Here is a 21,854-nt window from a genome sequence, read left to right on the forward strand (position 1 = left end):
AAGGAAGGAAGGAAGGAAGGAAGGAAGGAAGGAAGGAAGGAAGGAAGCCGCAGCTGCTGCTTGAATCTAAGTTCAAAGAGCGTCTGGTCTCATGCTCTCATGTGTCAGGGCAGAAGGTTGCACCAGAGACACATGATTAGAATAAGGGAAGATTATAAGGAAAGAAAAGTCATTTCTGAAGATGGAAGAGAGCTAATGATCTGAGGAAAGAGTACTAAAACTCTCTGGCTATGTGCTGTATATCCCTTTATAGTCTTCTCTTCCCCAATTTGTATTCTGCAGACCACTTCCTAATCCTTCCTCACCCTTCAGCCCCTCAGCAACCCCACACTGAAAAGCCCAGATGAGAAAGGGCTTCCCAACTAGCTCCTCCCACAAGGTCTTCTTGATAACTCAGCTCAGTCACTATGTGACACAGAGACAGGAGGAGAGGGGATGTGGAAGAGAAAAAGAGATGACATCCTTGGGGACATCCGAAAGAGAGGTTAAAGCATTTTTCTGAACAGCCACTTCTGTTCTTAAAATGAATTCTCCCCATGCCTTTAATATAAACCTATTTTTGTGTGCATCCCTAGTAAGGGGGGAGAACTGACTCCTAAAGTTGTCCTTCAGTCTGCCTTTCTTCTAAGGGAATAAATGTTTTAAATTTGAGGCTTTGAGATGCCTTTGTTGCAGAGACCTGGAAGTGATCTGCAGTACTGGTCCCCATCCTCTGGGCAGCAACTGGTCACTTTGCCCCACAAATAAATGTTCTTATGTATTACCCTTATCTCATAACTTTCTAGATATTACCAGAGTGCTACTGGCTCAGTGGTGAGGTAACTAGTCTTCTCTCTCCAAGCTCAGTTCAGTCAAACTATAAATAAAACCATCTTTCTTTACTCATTTCTCTTTTCTAATATCTTCAAATTGTATGGATCAAGGTAGTCAGTTTATGGACCAAAGTGCTCAGTAACAATAATTGCTCATTAGGTGTGAATATTTTTATTATATTAACTCTTAGTTTTCTCATGGCAACTCTGAATGTTCCAAAGATCTGGGACTCATACTAAGACATTCCTAGTGTGACACAGGTTGGCAAAGCCAGGCATTGGCTTAGTGCTCTCTAATGCAAAGCCAGTCTATCTGATATGGCACATGAACACAGCCACCTGCCCTCATGGTGGCCCAGTTTTCCCAGGAAGGAAAAAAATGGAGGGAGAGACTGGATAGACATCAAAGTCAGTATATAGTGCAGTATAGATCTGCAGCTGGTCAATGTGCAGAGAATAAGTGATGATGACTTACACAGCCCTAAAGGGGAATCTATTTTTCACCCCCCTCCCACAAAGCTCAGGGGCCATCCTGAAAAGGCGGCAGATGATCATAAAAGCCAGAGGTTGGGAAGAAGCCAGGCAGAACAGCATCTTCTGGACATGGCAAGACAATTGCACTCAGAAACTCGCAGAAGCTGTAGCTGCCTGCACAAGATGAAGCCAGCCAGCAATTCAGCATGGAGGTTGTAGACAATCATAGATCCCATTCCTAGGTGAACCCTGGATAGTTGATGGCTGGTAGGGGAGAGAGAAAGAGTCAGTTCTCTCCAGGAATGTGGCCCATGGTAGGTTGTCCGCACTTCAGTGGATGGGCACATGGGAAACCCTAATCAGATTTGGTGGGGTTTTGTTTGTTTGTTTGTTTGTTTGTTTTACAGAAGAGAACATGAAGTTGGGAGAGGGCATGATGAAGGATGCGCGTAAGGTGTTAAAACAAGTGGAGAGAAGATAAAATATATTGCACACATGTATAAAATTCTCAGTGAATAAATTTATTTTAAAATTCTGGAATACAGAAGGTAGTGTGGGTGTCTTAGAAGGCAGCCAAGTGGTGTGTAGGTAACTACACAAAGTGTGGATGTTTTGGAAGGCATCTGTGCTGTGGCCTGCACTCCTGGAACTCAGATTAGGCTGAGCTCTGCCATCTTGAACCCGGGATACCATATGATCCTATTGTCCACCCAGTCTCTACAGGGGGATCAGTAGAACCATGGGTTGGAGGTTGTTTGCTGTCCCCAATGTCCAGGCACTGTCCTGTGCAGGGGAGAGAAGAATTTGAGGTCTTGTCGTTGGAACAGAGTGTTCCTGGAGTTGGGGGCCTGCACTTGAGTAGGCAGAAAGCACTGGGACCTCACCTTGACTCCTGGACCAGGGAGATGGCCACTGGGGGTCCCAGAACTGTGCTTCACCAGCTCCTGGGTTGCCACCTTGTGTCCACGAAACACCGATGCTGGTGTTTGGGGAAGAGCCTCCAACTCATTGTCATAGGAGACAACTTCCCGAACAGAACACCAACAGCTCAAGCTCTAAGATAAACAATTAATAAATGAAACCTTATGAAACTGAAAAGCTTCTGTAAGGCAAAAGTCACCATCAACTAAATGATATAGGCAGTCTACAGATGGGGAAAAATTTTTTTGCCAATTCTACATCAAACAATTGGCTAATATCCAGAATATATTTAGAACTCAAGAAATTAAACACCAACAAACCAAACAATCCAATTATAAATGGGGTCCAAGGCTAACCAGAAAATTCTCAAAAGAGGAATCTCAAGTATCTGAGAAGCATTTAAAGAAATGCTCAACATCCTTAGTCATCAGGAAAACTCAAATCAAGACGACTCTGAAATTCCATCTTATACCTGCCAGAATGGCTAATATCAAAAACTCAAGTGACAACACATGCTGGAGAGGATGTGGAGATAGGGGAACGTTCCTCCATTGCTAGTGGGAGTGTAAACTTGTATACCACTTTGGAGATCAATCTGGTGCTTTCTTAGAAAACTGGGAATAGCCATATCTCAAGACCCAGATATACCACTCCTGGGTATGTACCCAAAATATTTTCTACCATACAACAAGGACATTTGCTCAACTATGTTCATAGCAGCTTTATTCATAATAGCTAGAAACTGTAAACAACCCAGATGTCCCTTAAGAGAAGAATGGATAAAGAAACTGTGGTACATCTACACAATGGGATACTATTCAGCTATTAAAAACAAGGAAATCATGAAATTTGCAGGCAAATGGAGGGAACTAGAAAAGGTCATCCTGAGTGAGGTTAACAAAGACCTAGAGAGACCCACATGGTATGTATTCACTTATAAGCAGATTTTAGTCAGATAGTGAAGGATAGACATACTACAATGCACAGACCCTAAGAAGATAAGTAAAGTGAAAGGAGGACCCACAGGAGGATGCAGAAATCCCATGCAAAAGGGGAAATAGAATAGACAGCAGAAGTGGCTGAAGAGAGGGACCGAGGTAGAAGAGAGAGCACAGAGAGAAAAGGGTAGAGATCAGACCTGGGGAGAGTAGGGTCAAGGGGCAGAAGGCCTGTAGAGAAAAGAGAAATGGTGGGTGGGGTTTCTCTGTGGCAAGCTGGAGAAATAAACCAGAATAGCCTTCTGGGAGGATATGAGGGGAACTCCAACTGAGGCTCCTAGTCACAGGGGCCATAGAGACTGAAGAGGACACCCTCAAAGAAGACAAGACTCTCAGTGGAGGGAGGAGAACACCAACTTATCCACAAAAACCTCAATCCAAAACTTACCCTGCCTACAAGGGACAAAGATAGAACAGGTAGAGCAGAGTCTGAGAGAATGTCCAACCAGTGCCGGGCCCAACCCTAAGTCCCACCCCATGGAAGAAAGCCAACCCACTATTAATGATACTCTGCTGAGCTTGAAGGCAGGAGCCTAGCAGAGTTGTCTTCTGAGAGGCTCTACACAACAGTTTGAAACAGATATCGAGACTCCCAGCCAAACACTGGGCAAAGCATGGGAACTCTTCTGGGAAAGCGTCGAAAGGGTAAAGGGACCTAGAGGTGACAAGAGCTCTACAGGAAGACCATCAGAGCCATCAACCAGGGCTCAGAGGGGCCTATGGAGTCTGAAGCACCAACCAAAGACCATGCATGGACAGGACCCAGGTCCTCTACATATATGTAGCTCACGGGCCGGGCGGCTCAGGTTTCATGAGGGGCTACCAGAAAAGGGAGTGTGGAATATCTCTGAACTCTGTTGCCTGCTTTTTGATCTCTTCCCCCTGATGGTATTTCCTTCCGAGGCCACAGGGGAAGAGGACAAACATAGTCCTCATGTGAATAGATGAGCTGGAGTGGGTAGATAGGGGGCTCCCTTATTCTGGGTAATAGGGGAGAGGGGATGTGGGAGGGAGACTGAGAAGAGAGGAGGGAGGGGTTTATGACTGAGATATAATTTGAATAAATAAATAAAATTTTAAGATTCTGGAATTAAAAACAATGAATGTGTGAAACAAAAAGATTGCCGCCACATCCCCTGTAAGTGGAATGCATGTAACACAATAGATAAACAGAACATGTGCACCAAACGCATGCGATATGTAAATAACACAGAAAAGTCACACCACTGAGCCTCTGAATGATCTCCAGCTCTGGACCATGTCCAGTCTGTGAAGAGCTTTTCTATCTTGATAAATGTCTTTTCTGTGCCTAGCAATGTGTCTGTCCAAATATTTGTTCAGAGAGGTAGAACCTGCCAAGCCCATCATTGCCCTATCCCTGGACTCAGACCCACACCCAGTTCTCTTGGTTGTACATGCTTCTCATCCAGTAGAACTTCAGCATGTAAAAGCGACTTTGTTCAGGTCACCGTTTTGTGCTGCTTTGATAAAATGCTCTGATCAAGATTTTTCTTGTGTACTGGATGGCAGTAATCACAAAAAGCCACAACTGGTCAATGTGCTGAGAATAAGTGTCAGGAGAGTGCTCAAATAGGACATCTATGTCACATGTCTTCCCCACAACAAGGCTCAGAAACAATCTTGGAAGGCAGGACAGGAAGTTTGTTAGAGCCAGAGGTTGATGTCATGACAGGACAGTTGCATTCATGAACCCACAGCAGCTTTGGTTGTCTGTTATAGTAACTGTACAAGATGATGCCAGTCAACATTCCAGCATAGAAGGGTATCAAGTTCATGAATCCTCATCCCTAGCTGAGGGGCTATTGACAGTTGATGGCTTCTAAGGGAGGAAAAGTCAGGTTTCTTTGAGGATAGATTCACTCCAGTGAATAGTCCATCACCCAGGACTACACATGTAGCATGAATTAGACCTAATGGGCTATTACAAAAATAGTGCATGAGACTTGGAAGAATAGGAAGATTGTGATGAATCTTGAAAGAGTAGGAGAGAGGAGTAGGTCAATGGGATCAAACACATTGTATGAAATGCTCAAAAATGAACAAAATTATTATACAAAATATTATACCCCCAAACTCCCCTCTCTGACCCAAAGCAGCTTGCGGAGCAACGATTTATTTCAGTTTATACTTTTACATCACTATACATCTTGAGGGAAGTTAAAGCAGAAATTCGAGCAAGAACCTGTAGGCAGAAACCATGGAGGAACTGGCTGTCTTTCTGTCTAACTGACTTATGCTTAATTAGCTTCCTTAGACAGCCTCCGACCAGCTGGGTGTGGTGGTTCATACCTGTAATCCTAGCACTAGAGGCAGAGGCAAGTGGAACCCTGTGAGTTCCAGGCCAGCCTGGTCTACAATGTGAGTCCAGGACAGCCAAGGCTACACAGAGAAACCCTATCTCAAAAACAAAACAAAGGCTAATATCCAGTATATATAAAGAACTAAAGAAGCTGAAAAGCAGCAAACCAAGGAATCCAATTTAAAAATGGGGACAGAGCTAAACAGAGAATTCTCTGTAGAGGAATATCAAATGGCAGAGAAACACTTAAAGAAATGCTCAACGTCATTAGCCATCAGGGAAATGCAAATCAAAATGATCCTGATATTTCACCTTACACCCATCAGAATGGCCAAGATGAAACACTCAAGTGACAACACATGATGGAGAGGTTGTGGAGAAAGGGGAACCCTTCTCCACTGCTGGTGGGAATGTAAACTTGTCCAACCACTCTGGAAATCAATCTGGCGCTTTCTCAGACAACTAGGAATAGCGCTTCCTCAAGATCCAGCCATACCACTCTTAGGCATATATCCAAAAGAGGCTCAAGTACACAATAAGGACATTTGCTCAACCATGTTTGTAGCAGCTTTATTTGTAATATCCAGAAGCTAGAAAAAGCCCAGATGCCCCTCAACTGAAGAATGGATGCAAAAATTGTGGTACATCTACACAATGGAGTATTACTCAGCAATGAAAAATAAGGAAATCATGAAATTTGCAGGTAAATGGTGGGACCTGGAAAGGATCATCCTGAGTGAGCTGTCCCAGAAGCAGAAAGACACACACAGTATATACTCACGCATATAGACATATAACAAAGGATAAACCTGCTAAAATCTGTACATCTAAAGAAACTAATCAAGAGAGAAGACCCTAACTAAAATGCTCAATCCCCATCCTGAAAAGCAAAGAGGATGGACAACAGAAGAAGGAAAAAACAGACAACCTAGCAACCTGCCACAGAGGGCCTCTGAAAGCCTCTGCCCTGCAGACTATCAAAGCAGAAGCTGAGACTTATGGCCAACTGTTGGGCAGAGTGCAGGGAATCTTATGTAAGAAGTGGGAAATAGTAAGATCTGGAGAGGACAGGAACTCCACAAGGAGAGCAACAGAACCAGAAAATTTGAACACAGGGGTCTTCCCAGAGACTCATACTCCAACCAAGGACCATTCATGGAGATTACCTAGAACCCCTGCACAGATGTAGCCCATGGCAGTTCAGTTTCCAAGTGGGTTACATAGTAATGAGAACAGGGACTGCCTCTGACATAATCTGATTGGCCTGCTCTTTGATCACCTCCCCCTGAGTGGGAAGCAGCCTTACCAGGCCACAGAAGATGACAATGCAGCCACTCCTGATGTGATCCTATAGACTAAGATCAGAAGGAAGGAGAGGAGGACCTCCCCTATCATTGGACTTGGGGAGGGGCATTTGTGAAGAAAGGGGAAGGAGGGTGGGCCTGGGAGGGAAGGAGGGGGAGGAGGGAGGGGTTTATGGGGGAATACAAAGTGAATAAAGTGTAATTAATAAAATAAAGATCCTAATGTCTAGCTAGAAGTAAGTGTTGAAATTAGATTGAAAAAGACAGTCTTATTTAAGATTAAATAAAAATTGTGGTTTACATGGAAAAAAAACAAAACAAAACACACACACACACACACACACACAAAAAAAAAAAAAACAAGAAAACCAGCCTGGACCACCTACCTAGGGAATGGTGCTGTCCACAGTGGGCTGGGTGGACTCATCCACATTAATTAACAGTCAAGACAACCCTTCACAGAGATACCCACAGACCATTTAAAGTCATTCAATTTAGGCTCTTTCTATCAGGTCATTCTAGTCTGTGTTAAGTTGATGGTTAATACTGAGGCAGTCGTATTGCTGTTGTAACAATTTGCCACAAATTAGGGGATTCAGAACAATATACACTTTAACAGTTTTGGCCCTGATGATTCTATGATGAGCAGCCCGGTGTTGCAATCCAGCAGGGCTGAACACCCCCTACTGGTAATCAGGAGAATTTGCTCCTCAGTTATCCTAGCTTATGGGAACCATCATCATTCCTGGGTTTGTGGGTACCCAATGCCAGTCTCTGCCTGGGTGATAACATCACCTGCTCTCCTCTTTGTGTGCATTGCAATAAACTCTTCAGAAACTGTCTCAATAAGTGGAAAGTAATAGAGCAGCACACCCAACATCTTCCTCTGGCCTCATAGGCACATGTACCAAAACACACACACTTATTTATTCTTTGAGAATTTAATTTATGTATACAATGAAATATGATTATATCTACCCCACATGTCCCTCTCTAACACCACCCCCCCACAACATGTTCCCTCTCAGATTCACATCTTCTGCATTTTTAAAAATAACTCACTGTTCTAGTTCACTTCTACTGCTGTAATAAAACATCCAGCTTATGAGCAAAAAGGGTTTATTTGACTCACAATTCCAGGTTATAATCCATAACTGTGGGAGAGTAGAGGGAAAAACCCAAGCAGCCTGTCATCTCACAGTTGAAAACAAAGAGAAAATAAATTCATGAATATTTGCTTGCTTACAGACTCTCAGCTTGCTTTCTCCTCTCTTTAATCTGATCGGGACTCCCTGCCTATCAAATAGTGTTGCCCACAATGGGCTGGGTCTTCCCACATCAATCAGCAATCAAGGTGAGTTCCCACAGACTTGCCCACAGGCTAACCCAATCCAAATACATCCTCAATTAAAATGTTCTTCTTGGGTAATTCTAGGTTAAGGCAAGTTGGCATTTAAAACTAACCAGCATACTCACTAAGTCTGATTAATGCTGCCATATGTATGTGGGTGTGTATGTTCATCCACTGGAGCATAGATAACACACCAGTTGCCCCACTCTCAAAATAGGATGATTCTCCCTCCCACAGGTACTCCCCACTATCAACAGATGCTCTGTAAAGGGTGGTGCCTTCTAAGCCCCTCCTCTACCTATGTTGGTAGAAATGCAAATAAGTGTGACTGTGGTCATTTCCACCTAATTATCCCAGCAGCATCTTCCTGTACCAAGACTCTTAGCTTAGTCATTTCTATGCCTTTATCCCAAAAAGAGAACAGCTATGAATCGTGATTACATCTCAGAGCATCATTTACGAGCCCACCATCTCTGCTTACAATTCACAGGCACTGGGGTCTTTGTCCTTCTAGTAACCTGACTCTTTTCATGAGTTGCCAATCGGTAGGGACGAGGGCAAGAGACACTTCTGTGTGTCCTGGTGACAAGACTGCCACACCAAGCTACTCCAAGGAGACATCAGGGAGCTCTTTCTGTCTGGGTTTTATAAAATGGTTGTAATAATGCTTGTTTGAAAGGGGGTTGGGGATCCTCCACTGAAGACAAAAGTGCAGGCTGTTTTGGATGGTAGATAGCTGCTTTGCGCCCCCAAGATCCCATAAAATAGAGGTCTTGCAGAACTGAAATGAGGAAATGATTGTCCTGCTGGGAAAAAAAGAATTCTTTAGAGTGAGGAGGGAAGGTGCCTGTCCATTGACCAATACAAGACCGACTATGATGTCAATCGCTGTCAGGACGGGACCTGGCACCTGCTCCTTGCAACCTAACAAATGACAGTAATCGCTACAGATTGGTCACTAGTGCCTGGGTTAAAAAATCCACAAACGTTTGTCAAGGTTTTCTACAGTGAAACTTGAGACTAGAAGATTCCTCAAATCTTTTATTTTAAACAGTGGCAGTGGGGGGCAGGGGTTTTGCTTGCTTGTGTGCTTATGTGCGTGTGTGCGTGCGTGTGTGTGTGTGTGTGTGTGTGTGTGTGTGTGTGTGTGTTGCATGTGTGCACACAGGTGCATGTTTATTTGTGTGCATGCTTATGTGGAGGCCAGAGGTCTTCCTCAATCACTCACTAGCCTCTAAGTTTTTTAAGATTAATTCTTTTTTATGTGGTGTGTGTGTACAGGGGCCTGATGTAGAGGCCATAAAAGGGCATAGGATTGCTTGGAGTTACAGAGAGCTGTGAGCTGCCTGATATGGGTGCTGGGAACAGAGCCCCAGGCATCGCAAGAGTGACAAGTACTCTTAACCTATAAGCCATCTCCTCAGCCCCAGACTCCACCTTTTACCTTATGATGCAGGGTTTCTCAGTGAATCTGGAACTCAACAATTAAGCTAGGATGCCTGGACAGTGAACTCCAAGAATGCATCTGTCTCTGTTTTTCTAATGAAAAAATTGTAGACAGTTTATCTCCACACCCAGCTCTTTATGCCGGTGCTGGAGATTGAACTCGCGTCTTTCTGCCAGTGAAGCATCTGAGTTACTGAAATCATGCCTGATCCTCAGTGAAAAGAAAAGCCTGAGACTGGGGAGATGGGTAAGTGGATAATGTACCCGCCACACGAGCACGAGGACCTGAGTTTGGATCCCCAACACTCACACACACAGACACAGACACAGACACACACACACACACACACACACACAAAATCTGGATAAGGTGCCAATATACCTGTAACCCTGACACTGAGGAATTAGAAGCAGGTAGATCTCTGGAGCTCACTGGCCGGTCAGTCTAGCCAATCAGTGAGCCCTGAATTCAGTGAGAGACTTGGTCTCAAAAAATAAGGTGAAAAGCAATAGATACATTGTCAGCCTTGGGCCCCACATGCACACATGAATACACACACACAACTAAAATGTAAACCAAACCTGCTTTTGTAACAAAGAGAATACAGCCAAGACAATCACCTTTGAACACTTCTAGAATATTCCCACCACCCATGGCACAAGCTCATCACCTATTTTCACCATTTTATGACTAAGACACCATGACAACGAATGATATAAAAATTCTGTAAGAAATTAACAAAATGTTATGTTCATTTGTAGGACTTGCCAAAATATGCTTTTGTTTGAAAAGACAGAAGTGCTTTTACAAACCAATGTCTTTTCTTTATTCTTTTAAACATATGAACCCATTTAACTTCATTTCATGTTTAAATAGAGGACAGATTTCTAATGATAGTTTTCTTTAATTCTTCCCAAAGAGAAAAGATCCAGTTCAAAGGTCTCTAAGTGACTGGAGGCTCTTTCCTTACTTTTGTCCTCATAGCTGTCTGTCAAACAACACTCTTCTTTTTCACCATTTTCCAGATTCAACCTCATTTTCCCTTTTCCCCTTCCCTCTCTCTGCTCTGTGTCTTTTTAATAACCCTCCCACTTTCCAGTGAATAATAACTTTCATATAGTCTGTGTTGATTGAAAAAGATCCTCCACTGTCTCATGCCTTTGAACACTTGGTCAGTGGGTAGTGGTACTGTTTGGGGAGTTTAGGGAACATTTAAGGGGTGGAGCCTTGCTCAGGGAAGTATGTCATTGGCAGCAGGATTTGAAGGTTTATAGATTTGTCCCACTTCCTGGTCAGTCTCTCTGCTTTTTATATGTGGATGTGTCTTTGCTTCACGACTACCAGGCTGGCGTCATGCCCTTGCTACCATATCTTCCTTTAACGACCTCTGGAATGTTAGCCCAAGTAAACTCTTTCTTCTCTAAGTTGTTTTGGGGCATGGTACAGAAAAGTAATTAATACATAGTCTCCCCCGTGATAGCTCCACACAGTCTTTCTAATGAACTGCTGACAAGTAATCTTCCTAAAACACCAATCTCGCTCTGTTCTCTAGAAAAGTAATGCTGGTAAAAGGACATTCAAAGTCACTACCCAAGCAGACAATGCCTTCGTGATCCAGGTTTGCCTTAAATTGAAAAAGAACAGCTTCTCTTCCACAAAGACCAATATGAAAAATTAATAGTGAGGTTCACGGTCAATATCTCTAGCTTTCCCCCTTTTTTCTTCTTGTATCTTTCTACTAATTGTGTTTCTGTTCTAGTTTCATCTCTGTTGCTGTGATAGATTTTTCTGACAAAAAGCAATTTATGGGAGGAAAGTGTTTGTTTCCACATAGAATTCCAGGTCATAATCCGTCACTGTAGAGAAGTCTTGGTAGTAGCCTAAAGCAGCCAGTCCCATCACACGCAACGAAAAGCAGAGAAATGAACCTATGCATGATCTTCTGACCGTGCGCAACTGGATTTCTCCACTAGTACACAGTTTGGAACCCTAGAGAATGATGCCACCCATTGTAGGCTGGACCTCTCCATATCAATTTAGTTAAGACAACCCCCACCACACACAGATATGTCCACAATACAACCCAATATAAACAGTGCTTTACTGAGACACTTTCCCCAAGTGATTCCAGGTTTTGTCATGTTAACAATTAAAACTGACCAGCACCTTTTCTGATTTCTATTTTTTTTTTCTTTAGCCATTTCTCTACTACTGGTGCACTCTTATATGAATTTTTTTCCTCCAGAGACAAATGCCTGATCTTCCATGGATAGAGAGAACATCAATGACAAAGCAAACAAACTATTCCACTCAACACTAACATACGAAACCAATGAGTTTAGTTTGGGTGAGTTTCAGGAGCATGTATGAAGGGTTATTCAGAAGAACATGGACAACAAACCAGAGGACACACCACTGAAGAAAATGACCCCCCACCCGGCAACTGTTAACTGCTTATAAATCCTCTGGAATGGATGGGGCATTATTAGTTTCCCCAGAAACTGTTAACTGCCTATTGACTCTTAGACATGGGGTGGGTTTGCGAGTCCCTAATTCTTGGAAGAGATAGGGCCTCATGAGCACCCTTCCACCCTAACAGCTGTTAACTCTTTATGTATTCTCAAGGATGGGCAGGGTCTCTGGAGCTCCTGTCCTTTCCAACAAGCACCTTAATGGGTCCAGTCTTATGGAGGTCTTGTGGGTAATCACAGCTACTGAGAGTGCAAAAAGACAATAGGTATGCCATGTGTAGAAGACAGAGTTCCACGGAAGCTATGGAATATATGATCCACTGCTAGAATTACAGTTATATAACAGTTATATAGTGGTATAACATTTGTCTAGTATTTGCAAAACCCTGGATTGGATCTCCAACATTACTAAATTGGTGAACCAGCCAACCATTCAATGACTCAGTCAGTCAATACAAACAAAAGCCAGTGTTTAGCAGCTTCTGGGAGCTGTTTAGTCGAAGTCCTGAATGACATTCCTCTCACATGAAGTCACAACGACTAGGCAAGATTTTGTACTCTATTTTGCCAGGTCATTCTTGTGTCCATTCATGTTTGAAAAATTGTTTTGCAGAGCATAACACAACATTCTTTTGAAGTTATTTTATTTGCCAGGCTTAATTGTCAATGTCATTAATTTGTAGTGCATACGGTGTACAATCCAAGCATTATTTTTTCCCTTCACTTCTTTAATAATGCGGGCTATCTCACTGTCGGGCAAATATTGAATTGGTAGAGAAGTGAAACATCAGAAGTTCTAACTATCCTATCACTACATGTCTAAGGGGGCATTTATAGGTAGTGACCTATTATCTTCCATTGTACTGAAATGGTTAGTGATAACTGTCAACTTGAGAGTAGCTGAAATCATCTAGGAAAAGGCCTCAGGAGACACCTGTGGGGGGTTATCTTGATTGTATTACTTGGCAGGAAGACCCTTCCCTACTGTTGGTGGTACCATTTCATAGCCTGGCATCCTGGAGTATATAAGTGGAGAAAGAAGTGAGCACCATACATGCGTTAATCTTTCTCTGCTCCTGCTTATAGATGTAACATATGACTATCTGTTTCAAGCTCTTGCTGCCTTACCATTGCCACTGTGAGCTAAAATAAACACTTTATTCTTTCAGTTGTTTTTGTCAGTATATTTTATCACAGCAACAGAAAGAAAACTTGAATGCTACAATATTGTTTGCCATCAGTGGAACGAAAACATCTATTCACTGTTGAGTGTATATTGTAGTCATATTGAGTGTATATTGAGAGCATGGTGTACTCCAGTGCGCCTGGAGACCCAACCACAGAGACTTGCTTTATGGACTCAGAAAGACTCTACTGAACTTGCCTGAGTTACCTATCTCTTCCATACCTCCTAAATTCCACTGCCTTTTCAAAACTTCATACTCCCTGCTGTGGATCCATTTTTAATTGCCATTTACAGCAATTTCTGGTTCAATCTATTTTTGTTTCTATTCCCCTTTCTTAGGAGCAGCCCTTCAAAACTAATGTTGCCAATGTTTCCTACTTTATCCACTAATGTTCTCAGGACTTCATGGGCCCTTTTCCATGCCTTGTCTTCAGCCCAGCCATGAGACATGGAAAAGACAAAGAAGGCCTCAGTGTTGCCACCCAGATGCCAAGATTTCCTACAGAAGGCAACCATTACCATGACAACCATCACCATGGTAACTATCACTGTGGTAACTGTCACCATGTTGCCTGCAATTCATTTCCTTTCATACCCCTTTTTTGGCACCATTGGGCCTGCCAATCTGCTGACTAGTCCATGTTTCTGTCAAGCTTCTGGTCATGTGCTCCTTCATCCTAGTTGTGGCTAGATTTTGCATTCATTTCTTGACATTATTGCCTTGTATACATGCTTCAGAACCCTGTTTCTTCCTTCTTCCACTCCATTTGCTTCCAAAAGAAGCTCAGCTTTCAGACCCACCATTCAAGCACAGCTGTTGGTGGCCATACAACAGTGTCAACAGGCTCAACAGGCTCAGTCTAAATTGGCAAGTGGACCCTCAGCAGTGTGTGGCATTCTCTTTTGTCTCTACACTCAATTCTCTACCATCCTCCCACTTCTGACGTTCCATCTTCTCAGACTTTCTATTTTCCTGAGGAAATAGGGAGACTGGAAGCTCATCATCACATCTTGCCAACTTCCAGTCTATCTGCCTGGCTGTGCTGTGCGTACAATCTCTACTTCACCTCCTCACAGAGCAAATAAAACAATCTTGCATGTTCTCTCTCCCACAATGCTTTCATCTCCTCCACTGGCTTTCTCTCTCTTTTAAGAGTCAATTCAATCATCATTTGCCAATGATATCACAGAGAACCCATTAGGAAATGCCCTCAGTGGAACCTGTCCTCTCTTTCATTTGCTGCTTCATACACTCATGCATTTTCTGTTTCATGACTAAATTCCTCTACAATTGATATATTTTCTGACTCTACTTAAAATATGCCACAGCTTTTCTTCAACCCACAACATTCAGGTTTTGCTGACAAGCTCTATGAAGTCTTCTCGTCATTAAATAGGACCATACTCTTTTCCTGCCACATCTCTTTGGTCATTTGACCTAAAGGTCCAGCACCAGGTATGACAATCACACTTTCTTTGTTATAAGTAATCTTGCTCTAAAAGTTTGGTGCTTATGCTCCCTTGGTTCCTAAGTGATGTGATGGTCAGTCTTGACTGTCACCTTGGTTGAACTGGAAGATATTTAGGATACTAGCAAGGCAAACTTCTGGGTATGCCTATGAGAGTGTCACCAGAAAGGACAAACTGAAAAGATAGACTTTCCCTGAACATGAGTGGCACCCCCAATAGGCTGAAGGCTAGAGGGACTAAAAGGAGGAAAAGAAAGAAACCTGCTAGTGTAGTCATAGTCTCTCTTTCTCCTCCCCCTCTGCCTTCCTTTTTTTATGCCTCTCTTCCCGCCCCTTCTTTCCCCTTCTCCTCCCTAGTCTACTTGCCACTCTTCTTTCCCTCTCCCCACTTCTCCTTCCCCTCCTGTTAATTCCTCTCCTCTCCCTTCTCCTCTTTCTTCTTTTCCCTTCCTTCCCTCAGCTCCTCTCCCCTGCTTCTCTTTCCTTTTCTTGGTTTTTGTGATTCCAGCATCTCTTCCCTATTAGGCTCTCCCTTCCGTGAAGGGCTGAGACCTCTGAAATCATGAGCCAAAATAAAGACTTTATTTTTTTTAAGTTATCCTCTGAGGTATGTGATTAGCAAAACTGACCCCCAGGATGGTGCCATTAGATACCATTCCAGTCTCTAAGGCTGACTTGCCTTTGCTCTTAGGTTTCAAGGTCTTCCTGCTGGTTTTCACACCAGATCCTGCTGATTTTTGTAGATCCTGTATCTCACTTCTTCCTTGAGTTTGATCTCTTTTTTGAAGGCCATCACCATAAGTTTAACAGGCTCTGACTCACACTTCTCATTATCTTCTCTTCATCCTGCCTGGTGCTATGAACCTGTTCTCCTTCCAGAATGCTTGATTTTTTTATGGTTAGCACACTGCAGTTTTGGGCCTTTAGCACTATTCAAAGAATATGTAACTGACTGAGTGTGAGGCAACAGCTCTGGCAGCATCTAGAATCACACATGTGAACAGTCCTACTTCCTATCTTGTTGAGAAACAGAGAATTTGGGATGCCCTCCTTATGTCTTTTTTTTCTTCTACTTCTCTAGAAACTGGCACAAGAAAGTGGAATGGGAGTTCAGTCAACATTTGAATTACTTGTCTTTTTTTTTTCAAATTTTAGATTGTTTTTGTTTTTTTATCTTATTTTTTACAATTTTACTTCATTTTATATCCTGATACTAGCCCCTTCCCTCATCTCCTCCTAGTCCTTCCCTCCCTCCCCCTTTTTCCTTACTCCCTTCTCCTGGTCCACTGAAAGGGAGAGTCCTCCTCCCCTGCCATCTGACCCTAGCTTATCAAATCTCATTAGGACTGTCTGGATCCTCTTCCTCTGTGGCCTGGCAAGGCCGTATCACCAGGAGAAAGTGATCAAAGAGCAGGCAACCAAGTTCATGTCAAAGTCAGCTCCTGCTCCCCTTACTCAGGCACCCACATGGAGACTGAGCTGCCAAATGGCTACATCTGAGCAGGGGTCTGGCTCCTCTCCATGCATGGTCCTTGGTTGGTGCATCAGTATATTCAGGTCCCCCTGGGCCCAGATTTTTTGCCTTTGTTGGTTTCCTGGTGGAGCTCCTGTCCCCTCTGGGTCCTTCCACCCACACCTTCTTCCTTAAGACTCCCTGCACTCTGCCTAAAGTTTGACTGTTAGTCTCTGAATCTGCTTCAATTTCCTGCTGGGTGGAGCCTTTCAGAGGACCTCTATGGTAGGCTCCAGTCCTGTTCCCTCTCTTCTCTTTGTCATGACAAAATACATAAGAGGACCAAAAGAGGAAAGATTTATTTGGCTCATGGGTACTGAGAGATTGCACTTCATCATGGTGGGGAAATGAACAGCAGTGAAATCTGGAGAGCCAGGAGGGCTTGTTCACAGCATTCTGGCAGAGTAAAAATCAAGAGCAAGGTCAGAATCAAGTAAATTTACAGCTTTCAAAGACCTACCCTTAGTCATACTTCTGCCAAAGAATTATGTCCTATTCTATTTAACATTAAATATAAACCTGACACAGCCTAGAACCATATGAGAGAAAAGCCTCAATTAAAGAAAAACCTAGATTATATTAGCCTGAGGGAGTGCTCTTTGAAGGTGTGTCTTGATTGTTAATTTGTGTAAGAGATCCCTTCAAGATAGAGTCACCAGAGAAAGATGAACGTTGAAAACATGAGCCTATGGAGGGTATTTTTTATTCAAAGCCTAACAGTGACCATCAGTTACATCCATACGTGTATGTATGAGTGCATTCATGCATGCATGAATGACTGAATGGATCTCAGAGCTCACTGCTCATAACTGTAATATTTTGAGGATCAGTAAGAATATTGGACCAAATTTATATCAAAATAAGTGTACAGACAATGGGAGAGCTGTCTTCTCGGGGGGGGGGGAAACTAAAACAAGATTCTTTAAATAAAGACAGCCTCATTTATGGAGGTTGTGAGATTGGGTTTTTAAGTTGGTCTTGGCCTGACCTCCCAGCCCCTTACCTCATCCACCACAAGCTTGTCCGGCTTTAGATACATTTACACATCCTGCCTTAATTTGATTAGCAGCAGATGCTATTATCTGAGGAAATCTAAATTGCCTCTTCCTGTGCTAATGAACTACTGTACCAAGTACATGGGGATTTGAGAGCAAGATAGATTTATTAATGAGTGCCTAATTAAAGGGACAGTTACAGAGTTCTTGGGGAGACGGAGAGAATGTTTCCATTTCTTATAAAGACTGATCCTCTTTCATGACAAAAGGAAAATGTTTTATATCTGGTTAAGACTTTTAAATGTCACAACGTAGCAGCTGCATGAAGAGTTGGGTGTCCTCAGATGAAATGAAATGTGCAGCACTCCTCCTGGTTAAGGATGAGGAGGACCGTCAGCCTTTCTATCACAAACTCCCCTAACCTCTCCCACAAGTAGCCTTGCTGCTGTATCGTTTCATCTAATGATGCTCTGATCATGCAGCCCTGAAACATGTGACTTTTGCATGTTATAATAGAAGTAAGCGCTGAGAATCTGGCCCATTTTGCTCTACAGTGTAGTCACAAGGTATTTTTTTCTGTTCCTGCTGTTGGCCTTCATGTGTTTTTGTTGTTGCTGTTGTCATCGTTGTTGTGATACAGATATAGCCTTGAACTTACAATGCACTCAAGGATGACTTGATTTCTGTTCCTTCTGTCTCTACCTCCCAAATGTTATGATTACAGGAATAGACGACCATGCTCAGTTTATGCTGTGCTGGGTATGGAACCCAAGGCTTTGTGAATGCTAGGCAAGCACCCTACCAATTGAACCACATCCTCACCCACACCAGGCATGTTACCCATCTTCTCTACAAACTCCTCCCTTTCCTCCCCAGAACAGGGTAGAAATAGATTCACTAAAATGGATTCTTGCTGTAGATATGGATGTTTCCTGTTCCCGTTTGGTTTTATATTGCTGTAATAAATACCACAATAAAAAAAAAACACTTGAGGAGCAAATGATTTATTTGACTTGCACTTTCAGGTTATAGTCCATCACTGAAGAAAGTCAGGACAAAAACTCAAAGCTGGAATCTGGAGGCAGAAACCATAAAAGAATGACTCTTTCTGGCTTGTTCTCTATGGCTAGTGCTCAGCAAGTTTTCTTCCACAATCTAGGATGAACTGTGCAAGGGTGGCACTACCCATATTGGTCTGGGAACTCCCACAATCAATAATCAACACAATCCCCTTTGGACAAGGCCTCAGGACAGTCTGATCTATCCAGCAGGTCAGTTGAAACTTTCTCATTTCAGGTGACTCATGATTGTGTCAAACTGGCAAAACAAATCCATAAATCTAACCATCCCATCCCCCAAAAGCTTGATGCCTAGGTGGTACTATTGAGAGGTGGCAGAGACTTCAAGAGATGAGATCTGGTGAGAGATCTTTTGATTAGAATGGGCATGTCTTCGAAGGTATAGAAGGACTCTGGCCTCCTTGTCTTTCTCTCATGACTGAGCAGTTTGCTCTATGATTTATTCCCACCATGTTATGCTTTCTCACCATAGCTCCTCAGCAATGGACCAGTTCATCAGGGACTATAATACCCTAAATGATTAACCAAATAAACCTTTTTGCTTTATGCATTAAATAGCTCTTGTCTTTTGCTACACCAATGGAAAGATGGCTAGGGCAATATTCATCACCACCATAAAGATACCCTCTTCAGTGTGAGAACATAAATTGGCTGGAACGGCAAGTGTATGTACTGGGTAGTAACTATGTGTAGACTTTTTAAAGCATAAAGGCTTGTGTCTTAGTTACTTTTTCTGTATCTGTGATAAAATGCCTGATAAAAGCAACTTATGGGAGAAAGAACTTATTTTAGCTCCATGTTTGATGGTACAGTGCATCACGTTATGGAAGTCACAGAAGCAGGAGCTTGAGGCTCATACTGCATCAACAATCAGGAAGCAGAAGGGAATGAATTCTGATGTTCAGCTAGCTTAGCTGATTAATTAGTTAATTAACTTACCTAAATAATTTCCAGAACCTCATACCATAGAGTAGTGCTGCACACAGCTTAGGTAGATCTTCCTACTCCAATTAAACTGATCTAAGAATTCCCTCACAGCCGTGCCCTGAGTATTAGTCCCCAGGTGCTACATTTACTGTATTAAGTCATCAATCAGCATGAAAAACCACGGATTAGTCATGTTTATGAGTGAGAAGTTTGGCTTGCAAATACAAGTTGATCTCATTATCTCTAAACGTCTATGACAGAATACTTCTATCACCCATTAAGCATCAAGCAGGAAGAAAGGAGCACTCACATAACAGAACAAAATGGAAATAGATGGGTGTCTTACTTTTCTGTCCTGTTGCTATAATAAAATACTCTGGCAAAAGCAACTTAAGAGAGAAAAGGTTTATTTGGCTCACAACCCCAGGTTATAGCCCATCATTGCCAGGACATCACAAAGACAGAATCTTGAAGCAGTTAATCACGTTACCTCCGCAGTCAAGGGCAGGAAACAGTGAAACAATCATGCATGCGTGTTCATCTCTTTTTCTCCTATCTCACTTAATCCCAGAACCTCGGCCTAGTGAATAGTGCCACCCTTGGTAGTCATGTTTTCATTTTTTCCCCACTAGTTAAGACAATACCCCCATAGATATGCCTACAGGCCAACCTACTCTAGGGAATCTTTTATTGAGACTACCTAGCTGATTCTATATTGTGCCAATGATTAAAATTTTGCTACGTTAACTCTATAGCTCCAACTTCTGCATTCTTTATCATCAAATCTCAGACACTCAGACCCTTGTGAAGTACTGGTATTTTGCCTAAAGAAGGAAAGAAACAGAACCAAACATAAACACTGTGTTTGACTCACATCCCTCACTTTGTTCCTTTGTGAAAACTAGATCTATTTCTCTTTTCTCTTGGGACCATAGCTAGAGGCTTCTGGACTTCCTTCCACCTGACTCCCACTAGCTACAATTGTGTTGTGTAGATTAATAATGAGTTCTCAATTACTTTGTGGATTTCTTTCTTTCCCTGGCCTTTTGTCAGCTGGGGAATTCTGCCTTATTTGATACTATAAAACACAGAGATCCTGTGTTCCCACTTGCCAGCTAAAGGGACTCTTGCAAATGGGTATATTTTCCCAGGCCTACACAATAGGCTTAATTGCATGGGTTTGCAGTCTAAGTGGAGGTCGTTTGATGACTAGCTGTTTTGTATCATGTAAGTGCACATTAATTATTTAAAAGATGGACTTATAATTATTGTAAGCCTTAAGTAATTACCTATAATTTTGGCAAGGGTTAGAAAAACTGATAGTCTAGCAAATTCAGGTTTTAGTCATTAGTAAGATCATAATTACATTTAAATTGCAAAATGAAAATTATGCAATTTATCTCCCCAATAATGCATAAACATTAGAGTGATTGTGGGTTTTAATGGACGATAAAAACTGGAGCAATGATGGGCAGTCAGGGGCAATTTTAGTCCCTGGCTATTATTTTATATTTTAACTGCCTCTTCCATTGCCTAACCCTGTCCACGCCTCTTTGGATTATCCCTGGGGCCATTGCATTGCTCTCAACAGGAAGGCAGTAAGTTCTTTGCAAGGGAGGAAGGAACTGAAATGAAATGGATGAAACATCATATATCCAAAGAGACGGTAAAAAAAAAATTTTCATGACAAGGAAAGAAAGAAAAAGCTTCATGGAAGAACTACAAGAGGGTGTCAAATACTCCCATACTTCAACTTTCATCTCAGGTGATTGTCACATCCAATTTTATAGAGGAGGAAACTGAGGCTCACAGAGTAGATGAAACTTGCTTGTAGCACCTGATGGTTTGCATTTCTGCTTTCATGCATTTAAAGACAAGACCTATTCAGTAACACATAAGAATGCATATGGGCTTGGAGTGGCCAGAGGGATGGTAAAGAACTTGCAGTGGGAATGTAAGTACGGATTCTCCAGAACCCACATAAAATTTAGACACAGTAGCAAGTCCGTACATAATGCCAGTGCTCCTGCAGTAGCATGGGGACACTGACAAGAGACACTCTGGGTGGCCACAGACCACTTAGCCTGAAGAACATGTCAACAAACAAGAAGAAAGCATGTTGTCTCAAACATGTAGGAAGGTGAGGAGCAACACCATAAGTTGTCCTCTGACCTCCACACAGCCACAAACATGTACTCACTGAGCCTCTCCTCCACGCTCACTCCATTGTTTATGAAGCACTCACTGTGTTGATTATCCTATTCCAGAAAAAGGAGATAACACAGGCCAGGGGAGATGGCTCGATGGGGAAGACCATTTGCTGCCCAAGGAGAAGGATCTGAGTTTGAATTTCCCACACAGACACACACAATGCTGGACATGTCGATGCACACGTATAACCTCAGTACTGCAGGAAGAAGAAAGAAAGAAAGAAAGAAAGAAAGAAAGAAAGAAAGAAAGAAAGAAAGAAAGGAAGGAAGGAAGGAAGAAAGGAAGGAAAGAAGGAAGGAAGGAAGGAAGGAAGGAAGGAAGGAAGGAAGGAAAGAAAGAAAGAAAGAAAGAAAGAAAGAAAGAAAGAAAGAAAGAA

Source organism: Psammomys obesus, unplaced genomic scaffold (assembly GCF_907164565.1).
Source record: "Psammomys obesus unplaced genomic scaffold, mPsaObe1.curated_primary_1811, whole genome shotgun sequence".
Taxonomy (NCBI): Eukaryota; Metazoa; Chordata; class Mammalia; order Rodentia; family Muridae; genus Psammomys; species Psammomys obesus.